Source organism: Dreissena polymorpha, chromosome 10 (assembly GCF_020536995.1).
Source record: "Dreissena polymorpha isolate Duluth1 chromosome 10, UMN_Dpol_1.0, whole genome shotgun sequence".
Classification (NCBI taxonomy): domain Eukaryota; kingdom Metazoa; phylum Mollusca; class Bivalvia; order Myida; family Dreissenidae; genus Dreissena; species Dreissena polymorpha.
The window spans coordinates 7723774-7744086 of NC_068364.1; the positions used below are offsets into that span (position 1 = coordinate 7723774).

A 20313-nucleotide genomic window follows, 5' to 3' on the forward strand; every position below is an offset into this window, starting at 1 on the left:
GTATTGTAATGACTAGGTTTTCATAATTGAACGAGTACCGGTAATACATTAGTTTCAATTGGAAAAGAAAACATATTCGCCACTGAAAAACTTTGGACAAAATGTTGGAATAAAATAAAAGATTAAATGTTATAATGTGTAAATATGTTAGTAGAATGTAAACAATAAAGACTCAACATTGCAAGCATCATAGTGATAAGAAAATGTTGCAGAAAGACAGAACTTTATATATATCAAAGCGCTGAAGGCACTGAAGATGTTCGCTATTGCACAATTTAACACGCAATTCATTTTTCAAAATCAATCGCAAGTTTGAAATGAACACACGCCATTCAACTTTATAAAGTGTGTGTCATAGCGCATGGTCGAGTTTTGTGTGCACTTTTTATCATCCTTATTATTTCATAGAAATAACTTAGACAAAATAAAAACAACATGCTTTTTGGACGTTCTGAAAGCATAGAAAGTATGATGAAAATGGTAATGAGAACTTAATAGAAAGAAAATTTGCAGTCACCATCATATTAAAGGATTTTTTTTTAATAATATCAAATAACTATCTCACCAAGAATATAAATTAATAATGAAAGTTCTGTGTACAAAACTTTTGATTTTTGACACCATATACAAATTCAAAATATACAATAATCTTCGTATCTTGTATATGGAGGAATAAAAGTATATAAACATTGCTGTTTATGCTTTACTAGTGTTACTCGAGCAGTTCACACTGTGTCAACAACACTGACATAAACATAGGTATAGAGCACTAATGCGCTTTTAGGCATAGCTGTTTGACTCAGTTTTCATCTAAGTGACTTTTACATAACGCCAACAGACACGCATGAATATTTTCGAATATTTAATAAGCTGATTCAAGATACAACCTCTGAATTTTTGCTACATCACTGCGTATGTGCTCAATTCAAAGGATGTAGCAGTCTGTTCAGTGCAAGGAATTCCGGACTACTCTCTGTATGCTCAAACGACACAAGTTGTGGCCCTGTTACAATTACGCGTTACAATCCATCTCGCAGAATTTCACTTTCGCCTCCAATGAGAAAACAATCATTAGCGAAATAGTATATTGTCACGATCAGAGAAAATCGTTTAATTATCATACCACAATGTTTGCCATACTTGGTCATGAGCACGTCTGGAAATCATTTCTTAATGTGTGGATAGGCTGCCATTATTAACAAGTTTGCTATTTTGAATTCAATTTTTTATCAAAAAGCATTGTTCTTAATTGTGGCATTTTTAATTCGCAATGAGATTTGTAATGACCCTTGTCATGCAAAAATGGGTCTTATTCCATATGCGCCCATCATATAAATAGCCCGACTCAGCTATCTCTCCTTCTGGTAAGGAGAAACATAACATATTGAGTGATTTTATAGCGAACAGCATTGCCTATGGCCTGACTGCGCAAAAGCACATGTTGGGTTTAACAAACGCTTGCCGAAACGCACAAGACCCATTTTTGCATGACGACGCTGTTGACGTGTGATTTAAATGTGTCGAAAGAAAACTGCATTTAAATCAAATATCAACATACGATATATTTCGATAGTGAAGAAAGATACATATAACAAGGCATATGAGGACACATATGAAGTGCTCTCCCGTAGTATATTTTTTATCTACTCACACTAATGTGTGGTTTGACAATGCTAACTTGAATATGCAACTTACAAGTGAAAAACACAACACAATAGTTTAACTTTTGTTTAATTGTATTTATTTATTTAGAAAAGTAAATTACAAACTTTGTTTCAAAGTCAGCGTATAAGCCGACTACATTTTTAAAAGATATTTATTGTTATTATCCCCACGCTTTTTGAAAAAAAGGTGGGGATATTGTGGTGATCTCCGCCGTCCGTCCGTCTGTCCGTCCGTCTGTCCGTCTGTCCGTCCGTCCTGGCCACTATCTCCTCCTACACTAAAAGCACTAGAACCTTGAAATTTACACACATGGTAGCTATGAGCATATGTGCGACGGTGCACTATTTGGAATTTTGATCTGACCCCTGGGTCAAAAGTTATAGGGGTTGGGGTGGGGCCGCGTCAGAAATTATCACTCATTTTTTTAGGTTATTTTACATTTACTTCTTTATTTCTACACCGATTCACTTCAAATTGATACTGGACCTCACCTATGACAATACGGTCAATCTCAACCATGCATGGCCCCATTCCCAACCCTGGGGCGCCCCGCCCACATAGGCCACACCCACCAAAAATTTCCATTTACTATAATTTTTTCATTTCTACACGGATTCACTTCAAATTGATACTGAACTTTTGTTATGACATTAGGGTCAATCTCAACTATGCATGGCCCCAATCCCAACCCTGGGGCGCCCGCCCACATAGGCCACACCCACCAAAAAATTCCATTTACTATAATTTTTTCATTTCTACACGGATTCACTTCAAATTGATACTGAACTTCTCTTATGACATTAGGGTCAATCTCAACTATGCATGGCCCCATAACCAACCCTGGGGCCCCGCCCACATAGACCACACCCACCCAAAATTGCCTTTACTATAATTTCTTCATTTCTACACCGATTCACTTCAAATTGATATTGAACTTCTCTTATGACAATACAGTCAATCTCAACTATGCATGGCCCCATTACCAACCCTGGGGCGCCCCGCCCACATAGACCACACCCACCCAAAATTGCCTTTTACTATAATTTCTTCATTTCTACACCGATTCACTTCAAATTGATACTGAACCTCTCTTATGACAATACGGTCAATCTCAACTATGCATGGCCCCATTACCAACCCTGGGGCGCCCTGCCCACATATGTCACACCCACCCAAAATTGCCTTTTACTATAACTTCTTCATTTCTACACCAATTCACTTCTAATTGATGATGAACTTCTCTTATGACAATACGGTCAATCTCAGCTATGCATGGCCCCATTACCAACCCTGGGGCACACCTAGGTCAAACATTCGGCGTGGGGATACGCGTCGGCCTCTGCCGCGCCATTTCTAGTAAATATATTTAATATAATATATTTAGTTGTTTTCGGTTTTAGCGATTATAAAGCATATTTCGAGGTTGCCTATAGTATGCCTGTAGTAATTGATGAACTCATATCCAACTGTCTATGTATTGAGATCTGTGAATATAAACAAGCTAAACCTTCTACTAACCTTCTACTATTGCGTTGCTAGCACCCGTAAATACAAAAGATCCCCGCTATCTGTTGAGAACCAAGAACGTTTTCCAGCAATACCCGCTGTAGTAGCATGAACGAGGTTATGAAACAGGTCATTTGTATTATTATTATACATTGTTTGTTATATTCGGGTTTAGCGATTATGAAACATTTTTTTGTTTTTGTCTATCGTATCGCTGAAGTTATTGTTGAACTTATGTTCAACGTTTTATAAATTGAGAATATAAATAAGCGTTTACTTTTTCCCGAATCTATTAATAGCCTCAATTTACGAATGACCTGTACTACGTCATTGAGGTGTATGTGAGAGCGTAACCTATTGCGTTGTTTTGGCCTGTGGACTTTCCTTTGTTTATCGACAGGCGCATCTATAATAAAAGCCTCATATTATGAATGGACTGAGCAAAAATACTACGTCATGAAGACGCTGCAGAAAGTGGACTATTTTATTCATTCATAAACAATCTCCTCCGCGACATGTACAATACGATCATTGTTTATTGATTCTTTTTATAAAAGCACCGTTCGAAACTATTGCATTTAACATGATATTAATATCATGTTTCCATTTGTAAATGAATATAATTGGAGAACTCAAACCTCTTGCATAAATTATACAACTCTTTCTCGCGCGGATACGCGTAGTAAGCGGGTATTGGGCTCCTAGTAGCTAAGGAGTATCGACTTGAATTTTAGACTAACCACCTTAGACGGTTGCTAAGCGACCATCTAAAAATGAACAAAACAAAGTACAAAGAAACATATTTACACTAATACACGCAAATATGGATTAGAATAAATCAAAGACAGATATATTTCCAACACCTATATATTTCCTTTGCATTGGGGGCTTGATGTAATTACATGTAATTTACAATATATTCATATTTCAGTTCAAATGATTATGCATCCAATGTTAACAGTGATATTTGTATTATTAGCCAATACACAATTCGGATTTATTAATTTCGGACCTATCATGAATGAAGGTCATCTAAGGTCAAAAGTGACGTTAAACAGCTACGCCGAAAAAATTGCTGCATATATATTCCACATACAGTGACAAATTAAATGTCTTTACTTTTCTATTTTTGTTTTTGAAAACTTAGGAATTGTACATACATTTTCGCAATGGAGCCCAATTAAACTAAGAAAGAAAATTTTCCTTGTCACATTTGTAGTCAGATGTACAAGATTTACAAGCTCTGAAAACCCCTTCTTTACCTCTGATAATGTTGTTATTTTCTCTAATAAGTGTTACTGGGTTCTTCAGCTTCTTTATCAGATCAACAGATTGCAAATCAGGTTAGTTTTTTGTGAGTTTTATGTCTCCAAGAGTTTAATGCAACTGCTGATAACATCTAAAGGCTTCTGGCTTGATTTTCCAGCCAGATTGGTGCTTATCAGCATATGAGCATGTAAAGGTGTATCATTTACAGTAATTCTACAGCAGGTAGAGCCTATATGTTGGATCCAGTTGATCAAGGCTGTAATAAATTTTGGAAATATGTCGGTAAATTGATAAATATTGAAATCAACACCTGTGGCAATTGTATTTATTTAAAATGAATGTATATTTAAAGAAAGCCTATTGCTTATCAGATGAGTCAGTTTTATTTATTTATTATTTCTTTCCAGATGATTGATTATAATTTGCAGAAAAAACAGTTATCTACAGGAAGAAGGTACAACAGGTTTATTTTTTTATTATTATTTTATATTTTATTATATTTAGTAAAGCATTGTTATATTTAATTAAAGAAAACATGACAAATAAACATTTAATATTATGCAAACTCTTCTTTGGGGTAGGATGACTGTATATCACTGGAGCTTTGACTTTTATGGCAAGTACCTGGCAATATCATCTTCAAGCCTGCATAGAAATGTAACATCAATAAATCTTACCAAACAATAATATATAGAAAACCCAAAACTCATTCAAAAGTGTACAAAAATCATGAAAGAATGTTTAGTAACAAACTTGGCCTGATTATATCTACTTGTATACTTTTCCTATCTTTCTGTGATTTAAGTAAACTTATACTTTGGAGGAAGCCTCAAATTGTGTAGTATTTAAAGGGATTTGTTAAAAGTTTGTGATGAGTTTTAAAAATGTCATTATATATGTTTTATATGGTTAACTAATTACAATGTCAGATGATGATAATCAATTAATGAATCAATAATGATAACATTAATTATTTCCTTTTCATTAGAGTGTTGTTTTGCTTGTTTAAACATGTATACATTGTTTTTTCAATTTGTGAAATTCTTGAGTGAAACGTCATTTTACCAAGCTGTGAAAAAGACCTGTTTAAAACAAAACTGATGTGCATATACCAAACATTCAGTATATAACTCCATTGATAAAAATGGATTGCTTTGTTATAATTATTGATATCACACATGAATAATATCACTTTCATTAATGTGTGCATGTGTTGCTGGTTGGAAATATACAAGGCATACATGTTTGGGTCAATAAAAAGTGTGTGAAAATCATTTAAGAATTATAGATGATTCACATGGTTTCATTTTATTAACTTGTCTTCATATGTTTTAACCATTTTTTTTACATGCACATGCAAATTAGAAGAACCATAGACAACAGGTGCATATATTTGATGAAACTGAAATAATTGTTAACTTTAAACAATAGACTCCAAAACATCTGTTTGTAGTCTTTGTTGGTATTTTTGAGGTTTTCTGTATTTTAGATACACAATTGTATGAGCAATAAAGAACAAACAATGCTAGTCTGTTATTAAACATTTGATCTTATAAAAAAAAACTATAAGAAACATGGCAAATCTTTGAAAGCGGGTAGACTTGAAATAGAAAATAAGCGAGTAAGAAAGAAAAAACAAACAGATTTCAAAATGCAAGTAAACATACAAATTGCAAGTTTGAAATGTGATCAAAATTGTCTATGTTAAGTATTGGTATATTATAATTTTAGTGTCTGATTGTGAAACTATTTTTAGTATAAGAGCATATCTAATTTAACACTGTACACCAATTTTAAGCAACAATACAGTTATAAAAGAGGTATAATTGCTAGGTGTCAACTGCTATGATTAATTAAGGCCTAAACTGCTATGATTAGTTAAAGCCTAAACTGCTATATTTGATTAGTTAAGGCTTCAGCTGCTATGATTAGTTAAGGCCTCAACTGCTATATTTGATTAGTTAAGGCTTCAACTGCTATGATTAGTTAAGGCTTCAACTGCTATGATTAGTTAAGGCTTCAGCTGCTATGATTAGTTAAGGCTTCAACTGCTATTATTAGTAAATGTCTCAACTGCTTTAATTAGTTATGGCCTCAACTGCTATGAATAGTTAAGGCCTCAAATGCTATGATTAGTTTAGGTCTCAATTGCCATGATTAGTTACAGCATCAACTGTTATGATTAGTTAAGGTCTGAACTGCTATAATTAGTAAAGGCCTCAACTGCTTTAATTAGTTATGGCCTCAACTGCTATGAATAGTTAAGGCCTCAAATGCTATGATTAGTTTAGGTCTCAATTGCCATGATTAGTTACAGCATCAACTGTTATGATTAGTTAAGGTCTGAACTGCTATAATTAGTAAAGGCCTCAACTGCTAATATTAGTTAAGCCATTAATTGCTATGATTAGTAAAGCCATCAACTGCTAAGATTAATTAAGGCCTAAACTGCTTTGATTAGTTAAGACCTTTATTGCAATGATTAGTTAAGCCTCAGTTATGGCCTCAACTGCTATGATTAGCTAAGGCCTCAACTGTTATGATTAGTTAAGGCCTCAACTGCTATGATTAGTTAAGGACTCAACTCCTGTGATTAGTTAAGGCCACAATAAATATACCCTCGCAAATGAAGTTTATGGGGTTATATAGGAGTGAACTTGTCTGTCGGTCGGTCTATCGGTCTGTCTATCGGTCCGTATTAAGTGTCCGCTCTCTAATTTAAGTAGTTTTCATCTGATCTTCACCAAACTTGGTCAGAAGTTGTATCTACATGCTGTCTAGGCCAAGTTTGAACATGGACCTTGCAAGGTCAAAAACTAGGTCACGGGGTCACTTGGTGCATTTTAATCATTCAGCATGTTTTCCGCTCTCTAATTCAAGTAGTTTTCATCTGATCTTCACCAAACTTGGTCAGAAGTTGTATCTAGATGATGTCTAGGCCAAGTTCGAACATGGGCCTTGCCAGGTCAAAAACTAGGTCACGGGGTCACTTAGTGCGTTTTAAACATTCAGCATGTTGTCCGCTCTCTAATTCAAGTAGTTTTCATCCGATCTTCACTAAACTTGGTCAGAAGCTGTATCTACATGATGTCTAGGCCAAGTTCGAACATGGGCCTTGCCGGGTCAAAAACAAGGTCACAGGGTCACTTAGTGCGTTTTAAACATTCAGCATGTTGTCCGCTCTCTAATTCAAGTAGTTTTCATCAGATCTTCACCAAACTTGGTCAGAAGTTGTATCTAGATGATCTAAAGGCCAAGTTCGAACATGGGCCTTGCTGGGTCAAAACTAGGTCACGGGGTCACTTTGTGCGTTTTTTAACATTCAGCATGGTGTCCTTTCTCTTATTCAAGTAGTTTTCATCTGATCTCCACCAAACTTGATCAGAAGTTTTATCTAGATGATCTAAAGGCCAAGTTCGAACATGGGCCATGCCAGATCAAAAACTAGGTCACAGGGTCACTTAGTACGTTTTACACATTGAGCATGGTGTCCGCTCTCTATTTCAAGTAGTTTAAATTCGATCTTCACCACACTTGGTCAGAAGTTGTAACTAGATGATGTGTTGGTCAAGTTCGAACATGGGCCATGGCGGGTCAAAAACTAGGTCACGGGGTAACTTAGTGTGTTTTAAACCTCACCATGTTGTCCGCTCTCTAATTCAAGTAGTTTTTTTATCCAATCTTCACCAAAATTGGTCAGAAGTTGTATCTTGATAATGTCTAGGGCAAGTTTGAATATGAATCATGCCGGGTCAAAAACAAGGTCACGGGGTCACTTAGTGCGTTTTAAACATCACAATGTTGTCCGCTCTCTAATTCAAGTAGTTTTTATCCAATCTTCACCAAACTTGGTCAGAAGTTGTATCTAGATGATGTCTAGGTCAAGTTTGAATATGGGTCATGCCGGGTGAAAAACTATAGGTCACTGGGTTTCTTAGTGCGTTTTAAACCTCACCATGTTGTCCGCTCTCTAATTCAAGTAGTTTTCATCCAATCCTCACCAAACTTGGTCACAAGTTTTATCTACATGATCTCTAGGACAAGTTTGAACATGGGCCATTCCAGGCCTAAAACTAGGTTACGGGGTCGCTTAGTGCGTTTTTTAACATTCAGCATGGTGTCCGCTCTCTAATTCAAGTAGTTTACATCTGATCTTCACCAAACTTGTTCAGCAGTTTTATGGAGATGATCTTAAGGCCAAGTTAGAACATGGGCCTTTCTGGGTCAAAAACTAGGTCAATGGGTCACTAAGTGCGTTTTAAAAATTGAGCATGGTGTCTGCTGTTTGTTGTGAAGACGACATGCAAATATTATGTGTCAATGCAGCATGTCATATCATGTTATTCATGGTAAATTGCAATTGTTTTAAAATTGTCTTAGATGGAACAAGAAATTTTTTTTTTTAAATATACGGTGTTGATAGTTCAAATGAAAGAGATCAAGGATAGCGAATGTCTTTTTCTGTGCAGTTCTTAGCTGTACGGGATGTTAGTCGGAGTCTTCGCGGCTTATTTTACATTATTACATATTGCTGGTCATAAACATATAGATACAAAACAAAACCAAAAGAAGAATGGAAGTGAAATTAAAACATATGAGTCAACCGGCCACATGCGAAGTATCCATATTTATAGGTGCGTTCTTCGAACAAACCTGTTTTAGTGGTATGTCGGGCATCTCTATTTGATTCGATTATTAACAGTATCGAGAATCATCGCGCTCATGCTTAATACATTAGTCAATATGGTGGAATAATTATTGTTAAATTAATCAAAAATAATATTTATCATTGTATTGTTGAAAACACATTAAAGAATCTATTATTGACATACCATAATTATATTGCTGAATATCTTCATTAACATATTTCTGGTCTAAAGAAAATTCCAGGTCACCTAGTTCATGGATAGCGTCTTTATTATATAACGATTATTTTACCGGCCGCGAACTCCGGTGATGACCTGTATATAAACTCTGACATTCACTCACTGGCCGCGAATTGACCCGAACCTCGCAGGTTGAAATTAAAGTGAGGCCTCGCTTCCATTGCTCTTGATACTTTAACATGTTAACATGTTGGCAGGAATATGGAAGTTAGTACTAAATATGAAAACATAGCCTTTAAGTATAAACGTTTTTGCCCTGGCAATCTTCTGAAAATAAAAGGTGCACGCACAAACTGTACTGATGTCGAGCATTGAGTGTAAAACTGTTTTATCTATTAAGTCTTTTTCATCAGAGATACAATTGTTTCATGCAGTAAAACAGTGTCACAAAGACGCGAATATGTTTCCAATGTTCTCGTGGTATACTCAAATCAGCCAATGGAATAAATGAAGTGTATTCATTCGTACCTAGCCGCGGGAAATTTTATTTGAATTTTATTGGACACTTACAAAGGTCAGGTAAGGTGAAAAGCTGGCTTAATACAGCTCACCCCGAAAAAGTATTATTATAAGTGATAGAGTTGGTTGTTCAGTCACTAGATTATGTCACTAAAAGCATGCAGCTTCTTGAAAACAAGCCAATCCTTTGTTTCATAAATTCAGCAGCAGATGCATTTCAGATGGTGGTTTTGTTTGCAGTGGGCTCAAATATGTGATTTCCATTATCTCTCCAATTCCAGTTTGACATTTGATTGCATCACTTGAGAAAAACTTCATTATTAGCTGACATGTTGTTGGATGTTTGGATAAAATTAATTAATCTGTTGGATAAAAAAACTGTTCAAGTGAAAGAAGCTCCAAACTTGGAATTGTGTCAATATCATGTTGCCTGATTTATCTGCACCAATTGTTATTACTTTAACAAATCAGACAACTGTATGTGCATTTGTGTGTTGGACAATTTGTATCGGGCTCATAACTTTGCTGTACATTATGGGATGGAATTCAAATAAATTGACACAAATGATCATCATATCAAGACAATATGTCGCTTGTTACAACCATTCTGCTCACCTCCTGCACGACGTCAAAGGGGACACTGATTTTTTTTAAAAATATTTCCATATATGTATATAACGACAGCACAATGTTCTTGTTCGGACAATAACTTTGTAATGCATAATTGGATTTTGAAATAAAGTGGTGCAAATGATAATGGTATCAACAAGAAGTACCGTAATCAACAATAACTTGGCTTGCTTTAAGGTCAAGGTAACATCGGACACTGAGTGTGTGCATGTTCCCTATATGTATATAGTTGAAGTACATATTTGTGATGGTTACTGTTCATGTCACTGTCACTTCTCTATATTTATGGTGCATTTGCAAAATGTTATCATCATTTTAACCCATTTATGCCTAGCGTCTAGAAAAAAGGCCTTGGCAAACAGCGTAGACCCAGATGAGACGCCGCATGATACAGTGTCTCATCTGGGTCTGCGCTGTTTGCTTAAAGGAATTTCTGTAAGAAATATTCTAAATATAGAAATAAATATACTAGACATCCCTAATTTTGGAAATAAATTGATCCAATTCAAAAGGATGGGAGAGTCCACTAGGCATAAATGGGTTAAGACTATATGTTGTTTGCACCAACTATGGTGCTCGCTCAAAGGTCTTTGTGAAATAGGCCTAATGTGTGGTCACAATGAAAAATGAGTTGTTTACACACACTGCATAAACTGTTCACATTATGCGTGTCACACAAGCCTGGTTTCTGTGTCCAATGAAATATAGCGGCAGTATCTGTGTACCCCGACACATTTCCAGTCAATAATTTTGTTTTCCCATATTACCAATACTGACGTCAGCATCGGGCCTCAAAAGTGAAAAAAAAAATGTAAGAAGAAAAAAAAAAAAATGTATTCTCACTGGACACCTTGGTATCAAAAGACTTATCAGTATTCACAATTACTCGTTTCAATCACTCTTTTCATTCACTTGTTGTACTCACTTGGTCCAAACACTCGGCTATTTGACTTTCATAATATATGTGTCAGCAGGTTTCAACTGCTTGCAAGTGTTCCACATATTGTCAGACATTCCAATGAAAACAGGAGGAGGACTTCATAGTATTCCATTATTAAGTATGATTAATCCCAGGCGAAATGAAGGCCATATGACCATGGTATACCATGGTTTACCATGGCTAAACCATGGTTGACCATGGTCAGATGATGATGGTTTACCATGGCAGACCATGTTTTGTTAAATGGCACCAGTCTATGGCCATGGTCATTATGACCATGGTAAAATACCATGGTTGACCATGGTATAATACCATGGTTGACCATGGTCAAAGACCGTGGTGCCATTTAACAAAACGTGGTTGCCATGGTCATATGACCATGGTAGACCATAGTCGTATGGCCTTCCTTTTGTAAAACGGCACCACGGTCTTAAGTGATCATGTTTGCGACGGAAAAAGGCTGATGATAACTGCTGGAATTTATGCAGAAATTTCCTGGAGAATTCCAGGAAAAAGGTCAGGCTTGATAGTTCTTTTTTTTACCAAAACTAGAAATAAAAGGCAGTTTTACTTTAATAATTAACTTTTTCGCATTGAACACTTGTGTGGAAAGGCTCATAGTCCTTAAGGGATGTGTCCAGGGCCATGGATTTCTGAAAGAATTTAAAGATGAAATTCAACATTGTAATAAAATCATTAGAATTGCTGACACTTCATCGGCATGTTAATGAACAGTTAATGAAGATGAAATGATTGGTTATGCTTCTGTTTTTGTTGATGACAAAAACATTCATAAAGCAGAGGAAAGAGTGATACAATGTAGCAAAATTGGGTAACATAAGGTGAACACAGTTTCAAAGAAGTTGAAATGGAACCAATGGCTGATCAGTTTAGCCGGTAATTTATTAAAGACTTACATTTCCAAATATAACATAAACCATGTGCCTTCATTTAGCTTGCTTCTGTTTCAACTTCCTGTGCACACAATATTCTTCCTTTGTAAAAACAGCAATGCAACCCAGGCAAAGTGATGAACATGGTAGACCATGGTCACCATGGTTTTTGATGGTTGACCATGGCATTTGAATGTCGTTTACATAAAATATGCAATAATATTAATTGTTCTTTGAAGAATTAAAAGCACTTAGTTTCAGAAAGTTTTAAGGCCATGTTATTTCAAGAACAGTTTAAGATGATATCAAGAACACAAACATGTACAACAATTAACATTATTGCATATTTTATGTAAATGAACATTAAACACCATTGGAACACTATAATGAAAATAAAAGTAAATTTACTGATCATGGTCCATGTTTTAATTTACCATGGCCAACTATGGTCTGTCTTTTGTCACCATTGCCGACCATGGTCCATGTTTTTTGTGACCATGTCCAACCATAGTCTGTCCTTTGTCACCATTGCTGACCATGGTTAACCATGGTCAGTTGGTCACCATTTCCGACCATGGTCCATGTTTTTTGTGACCATGGCCAACCATGTTCCTGATCATGTTCCACCACGGCTTTTGATGGCTGACAATCAAATACCATGGTCAACCATCAAAAACCATGATGACCATGGTCTACCATGGTCATCGTTTCGTCTGGGATGCTTTATTATTTTGCATTTTCAAATGATGACCTATTGTTAACAAAACGGTGCTAAATCATGTGGCGTCAGGGAGTTTGTATTTATAAATATTAACTTATAACCATTGTATGTAGAAAGAAAATACCACGAATTGTTAATCTTAATTCTTTTAAAAGAATGTTTAAATTGATGATAAATAATTTAGTTGAACACGGGATATTGCATGTAAATATTTGCCTAACTCTGCAGCAGTTTATCAAGTATTTTAGATTCTATTTGAAGTATATAATTGGTTTTTCTGTTTGTGTCATTTCCTATATGTTGATGTCATATTTTCAATAGTTGTTTTTAGGAACTCGATGAATACAAGAGTTGTAAATAAAAATGATCTTAATCAACTGTGTTATGCGCCTATTAATTACTAAGTATCATTTACTAATGCATCACAATAAAAAATGGTTTGGATTAGTTGAATTCTGAAAAAGTTGGGTTTTTTTGCTTGGGGAGAATTTCGGCGATACCATTATTGTAAGGGTGTCACGATACGCTCACCTTACGATACAATATGTATCGCAGTACAGTGTGTACGATACAAACGAATCGCGATACGTATCGTCAGATGGAAACAACATACAAACCATTTTAAACCATTTTTCCATTTTATTTAAAGACCTCTTCATACATCATTTCTTTAATTTGTAAAAAATGTAATTTTATTTTGAATTCATGATTACAAATTTGTCATTTAAAAATATGATATGAGATGATTGTGGGAGAATTTCAGCTTCAGGCGATTTCAACTTGACTTTGTTTTTGGCGAATTACAGTTACTTCCCTTAAAAGGCTTCATGGCAAAATGCTGTACCGTACGGACTCGGAGGCGTATCGTGCACTGTACCGAGGGGAGACTATTACGATATACCGTCCCACGGAGTACCGTGACACCCTTACATTATTAACATTAAAGTACTTGTAAAGAGTGATGTTTTTTTCAAGGAAAGCTTTGACATCTTCATTGACAGAGTTCCTTAGTTAAACTGGTCACCATATTTCTTCTGTCTAATTCAACCAGGAACCAGATTTCTTATGTCAAGTTCAACAGGCACCAGATTTCTTCAGTATTGTTTAAGCATGCTTCAAATATCTTCTGTCTTGTTCAATCAGGCACCAGATGTCTTCTGTCTAGTCCAACCAAGCTCCAGATTTCTTCTGTCTAGTTCAACCAGGCACCAAAATTCTTCTGTCTAGTTCAACCAGGCACCAGATTTCGTCTGTCTAGTTCATTCAGGCACCATATTTCTTCTGTATAGTTCAAGCAGGATCCAGATTTCTTCTGTCTAGTTCAACCAGGCACCAGATTTCTTCTGTCTAATTAAACTGGTCATCTTCTGTCTAGTTCAACCAGGCACCAGATTTGATTTGTCTAGTTCAACTGGTCATCAGATGTCTTCTGTCTAGTTCAATCAGGCACAAGAATTCTTCTGTCTAGTTCAACCAGGCACCAGATTTCTTCTGTCTAGGTAATCCAGGCACCAGATTTCTTCATTTCGGTTCAACTAGGCACACGATTTCTTCTGTCTACTTCAACTAGGCACCATATTTCTTCTGTCTTTCAACCAAGCACCATATTTCTTCTGTCTAGTTCAAGCAGGAACCAGATTTCTTCTGTCTAGTTCAACCAGGCACCATATTTCATCCGTCTAGTTTAACCAGGCACCAGATGTCTTCTGTCTAGTTCAACCTGGCACCAGATTTCTTCTGTCTAGTTTAACCAGGCACAAGATGTCTTCTGTCTTGTTCAACCAGGCACCAGATGTTTTCTGTGTAGTTCAACCATGCACCAGATGTCTTCTGTCTAGTTTAACCAGGCACTAGATGTCTTCGGTCTTGTCAACCAGGCACCAGATGTTTTCTGTTTAGTTCAACCAGGCACCAGATTTCTTCCGTCTAGTTCAACCAGGCACCAGAAAATCTGTTTATTTTTAAGCCATCATTGACTGTGTTACCTCAAGAAATCTCATTCATAAATCGTTCATTTGCCTCTTAATCCTTAAAAGCTTAGACAAAATCATTTCCTGCTTAAGACTTGTCTGCCAACAGATTTAGTTTTCACACTGATGTTTTTTTTTTTAGTAAACAATTAACTTTATAGTAGAAATCCACTTGTCTTTTATTGCATTACAAATCTCTGCATTGCTGACTGACACTAATGCCTACCTATGGATGTATATTTAAGGCCATTCAAAGGATGTTTTTTTAAGGTTACATAGCCCAAGACATATAGGGTAGGCAGGGTTATATTTTAAATTATATACTCTCTGAATGGTAAACTGTTAGATTGTGACCCTCCCGCCCCCCCCCCCACCCCACCCCAACACACACAACAAAAGAAAGAAGAAAAGAGTAAAATAACATAAATACAATCATTTGAAATAATTGTTTTTAAAGTTGATGCTATCAGAATAAATCTGGGATTTAAAAACAACAACAACATCCTTGATGATTGGAAAGCAATTAATAAAACATATAAAGGAAGATTGGGCAACATGAAACAAGCGTAATATATAGTTTGCCTTACAAGAGTTTTTGTGAGGGGCCTTGTGCTCATAGGTAGCTATTGCAATCATAGACTGTAGGTTAGGGTAGAGTAGTATTATAGTAGCAACATTTAAACCCTCCCATTCATTCATCTGAACAGAAATCAAGCAAGAAGAATTTAATGCGAAACTGGTATGAAAGAGATACAGCTTTGGAACATAACAAGTATTATGGTATCAACATTTAAACCCTACAATTCATTCATCTGAATACATATCAAGCAAATAAGAAGTTAAACTGGTATTAGAGAGATATAGCTTTCGAATTAACATTGCGTGCTGTGCTGTTGACTGCCCAGTACTGTGGTATATAGCGGAAGAGACATTGGTAATCAAAGGCAGTAAGTGTCTTAGTGACATAGACCTGTGCATCAGGGGCGGCAGATTTGTATGTGACTCCTCTACTGACTGATTTATGTGATTGAGATTGATTGGATGTGATTGATATGTTGTGATTGATATTATGTGATTGATTTGATGGACAGATGGAATTTTTACCAATAGTGATTAGGATCTCTATATATTCGGCAGCTATTACAAGTGCTTTAAATATAATAATGTTGGAGTGTGTATAACTGTTTAATACATGTAGTGAGGAGTTTTCAGCAGTATCTATGTACAGGTATGTATTGATATAATGCATTTATTATATATAGTTTTATTTAATCGAAATGATAATAGTTTAAAAATTAGAAATTAATGTTTTAATTGATATACAATGTCTGGGCAATTTTATTGAGGGTAATTTTAAATATTAATGTCATAAATTAAGTTTGTATAGATACAAATTATAATTTTGAAAAAGAGAAGTATATCAGGTATGTAAGTGACAGGATTTATACGTTTATTTACTTGCTACCTTGCTACCTCTTTGACTTCACATCCTCATCTAACAAGTTTTAATACATGAGATTATTTAAAAAATATATTTTATTAAAAATGAAAAATATATTAATAATTTCTTCATTAAATATAAATACAAATATAAAATAAGTAATTTGAATAATAATATCTAAATATTAATTATTATGTGGTTGTGTTGCATGACTGGACTAGCTTATTCAAGAACGCCTACCTAAGTTAATTCCTTTCAAAGATTTTAATTGCATCAGGTTTTTATTTACAATAAATATATAATTTGAAAAGAGTGAATTACTGTAAACAAAATATTAAAAATATTATGTATAAAACTGCCCAAAAAATATTGAAATATTGAAGAGCAAAACCTCCAAGATAAACTTATGATATTCAATATTTGCTTGTGAGCATAACATTTAATAAACATAATTAATAAGATTATCCATTATTTTAATATTTTAACATGAATAGGCAAAATGTTTATTCATATAACTTATTATAATAACAGCCAAGAAAATACAAAATACAGAAGAAATAAATGTATAATTTTATATTAATTTACCAATATATATTACATAAGTAATAATAGTAAAAAATAAACAACAAGCTTATAAATATATAAAATGCAAATAAAAGAGTTTTAATATGTAACCAAAAAATGGAAGATGTGCAGATATACATTTGTGTACTTTTAATCAGACCATATGCTAATAATTTATGCTCAGCTCAACATCAAAACAACTTTAGCTTTATCAATTTCAAAGATACAGAATTATGATCAACTGTTGATAAACATGTTTTCTGTTAATTTTATTAAAATCATATTTACATTAATAAATTGGTTTAAAAAGTTCTACTTTCATTTTAATTGGCTTTTAACAAAAATTGTATGCTCAATGAAGAATTAGAGATTATTTTATTTTTTTAAATCATTGAACACAAACAATACAAGAAAGTCTGGTAAGAACGTTTCATCTCCAGATAAAAGATGAATATATGTCTAAAAACATCAAGTTGCATATTTCCTTAACATTTCCGAACATTTCCCTGTCATGGTTGCTGTAGTTCTCATCAACTTTCCGGTTTCCTGCATTTTGCATTTGGTTGCACACTGGGACCAGGTGTGAACATTTACAAGGTGCAGAACCATTCAGATCTATTTCTACAAATACTTAATAGAAAAAAAACTGTACATAAATAATTTCTAATGGACATGTTAATAGCTATCTTATAAATGACAGAAGCAAATATAGAAAACAAACTTGTTTTGTTTTTATCTATTTCAATTAATTATTATCCATTAGCAAATACTATTTTGTTACATTTTTGTTCAGTAGTTTTATTTCACTAGTTAGAATATAATGCATACTTTTTTGTGTCTATGATTTTTGTTTTAAATTGTCGTTTTTATCAAACATTGAGGATTTCCCTTAACCCATTTATGCCTAGCGTCTAGAAAAAAGGCAAACATAGACCCAGATGAGATGCTGCATAATGTGGCGGTTCATCAGGGTCTGCGCTGTTTGCCTAAAGGAATTTCTGTAAGAAATATTCTTAATATAGAAATAAATATTCTAGACATCCCTAATTTTGGAAATAAATTGATCCAATTTAGTAGGATGGGAGAGTCCACTAGGTATAAATTGGTTAAATGACATGTTATAGGACTTTGACTTTTGTCTGGAGGATGTGGTTGTCATTAAATAGTATTTAAATAAATCTATTAGCAATACAAAAATGTCCATGTAAATGTTTGTAAATTAATTCAGAGACCATATAGCTTATGTCTATACAGCTATAACTGTCTTAATACAGTCATGGTTGGACTGTGTGTGATTTATTAGTCTTACCTAACACTTATGACACCTGTTCATGGTTCAACAAGTTCATATTATCATAGAGGCAGTGTGTTTTGACCTGTCAAAAGTGAGGCTTTGGATATTTATTAATTATTTCAAAATTCTCCGGCTTTTTAAGTACAAGCACCTTTCTCTGTTTCTCACTCCCAAAAATAAAGAAATAGTCACAGGCACACCTTAATATTTCCATGCACAAGAATGTGGTCAAAAGACAGAAACATCAATAAAAACACACACCAAAAACAACAATTACAACATCACAGAAAGAAACAAACTTAAGACAAAAGACACACACACTATAACAATCATAAAACAAACTTACACTACAAAAAAAAGACAATATTTTATACTTAAGAACCCTGCATTCACAAAAAAATTATATTTTTACATTATGTAATTATTCAGACAGTTTAACTATATGCTAGTGAGGATCATTTTTATTTTAATTTTGCTGTGTGTTTTTGTATGGCAAAGAATCATTACCGGTACATGTTTACCATTTTTCAAATAACAATAGTTCTTAATTTCAAGTTTATTTTCACCTGACTGACCAGTTAACTGGGTGGAACTAATCAAAATTGACAAAGATATTGTTTCTAAAGGAGTGATTGCCTTTTTGGCTAAATGTTTGCTTAATTAAGCATGAAATTAATACTGGAGGGAAAAATAAACAGATTGCATACACTCATTTAGCTAACAAGGGAATCATCAATAGAAAGGCTATTGTTTAGAGCTAAAACAACAGTAAATCATTTTGCTGTTGTCCCCACTAATGTCTCAACATTTGGTGGGGCTGATTACGTGCTGAACAAAAATTGCAAGTCACACAGACCAATCAAAAGTACATTGTAGACATTATATACTGTAAACGTGTATAGAAATTCGTTGGAATGAAATTTCGTGGTTTTATGAAAAATAACTAATTCGTTGACACGTAATTTTGTGGATTTCAAATTTTCGGGGAATACTGACCATCATAATAATTGAACTTTTAATAAAACAACCAGAGTAATTAACAAAGCATAATCTGCTAATCTGTGTTGAGGTAAATGTGCACTGAAGCATGAAAGTGTTGCCGATAATTGTCGATAGGAGCGATAAAGCGGCGCACGTGTGGGTCCCCGCTCGCTCATTGCCATCAATGTTGTTTTGACATTATTTGCAATTCTCAGCGCAATCGGTCCCCTAGAAGTAACAATTGAGTAATAAGGTCCCCAAAATACACGTTTGAAAACCGTTATATCGCTTTTAACTTTAATTGGCACTAATTGACATATGTGATAAACTGTTAACTGCTATGTATTATATGTATTAACCATGATGAATAAAACGTACATTAATGATGATGAATAAAAAAAAAAAAAAATCATAGATATAGTGTAATGTGACCTACTAAAGTGAAGTAACGTTTACCAAAGACTTATACTATTGCAAAAAGCAATGTCTGGGATAACCGACAACAAAAGAAAATGTCGGAAATGACATTTGCAAATGACCGATTTCGGATTAAAAATGTATAAGTAATCGTTGGTACTTGAATTCGTGGTTCAGCAGACAAACGAAATCCACAAAAATTCATACTACACGAAATTTAATGGTTTTACAGTACATCACTGTTATACTTTTGTTAAATATGTTTTAGAGGGTAAAAACTAGAATTTCAATAAATTTAACTGTGTAGAATATTCAGTATATGCTCACTTTATTGATGCATCCGCCAGCAATAAACTTCTTATATTTACTCTTAACTGATTTCTTAACTAAGAAAAATGCACTGCTAATGACTGCAATTGATATGAAAAACAAATATGTGTAGTTGATTACTGAAATTAAAAATGCAGGTAAAGACTTGTTGTTTATTCAACCTCAACAAATAATTGAATGTAACACCAGGTGCCTGGTTCTTAGTAAATGATATCTTTAAATGCTTTTTAAAGGTGTTGAAACATGTAAACCAGTCTTTGATTTCCAAGATGGGGTCAATGATTTGAACATGACAGAAATAATTAGTTTTGAGTGACAGAACTCATTCGGCTTACTTCCTGGATGAG

The 20313-nt window shown here is 34.4% G+C and overlaps 1 protein-coding gene across 7 annotated transcripts in view; it reads left to right on the plus strand.

Annotated features, from left to right (window-relative positions):
* Window positions 1-20313, plus strand: part of LOC127848256 (solute carrier organic anion transporter family member 4A1-like) — a 152308-nt gene that overhangs the window by 74446 nt on the left and 57549 nt on the right. The window contains exon 3 of one of the 7 annotated variants that reach the window (XM_052380604.1): window positions 4848-4894. The exons of 5 other annotated variants lie outside the window; for them this stretch is intronic. The gene's annotated coding sequence lies outside the window, so the exon portion shown is untranslated. Of the gene's footprint in view, window positions 1-4847; window positions 4895-15881; window positions 16168-20313 lie in introns of those variants that run through there. One more of the 7 variants, XM_052380605.1, reaches the window with a different exon arrangement.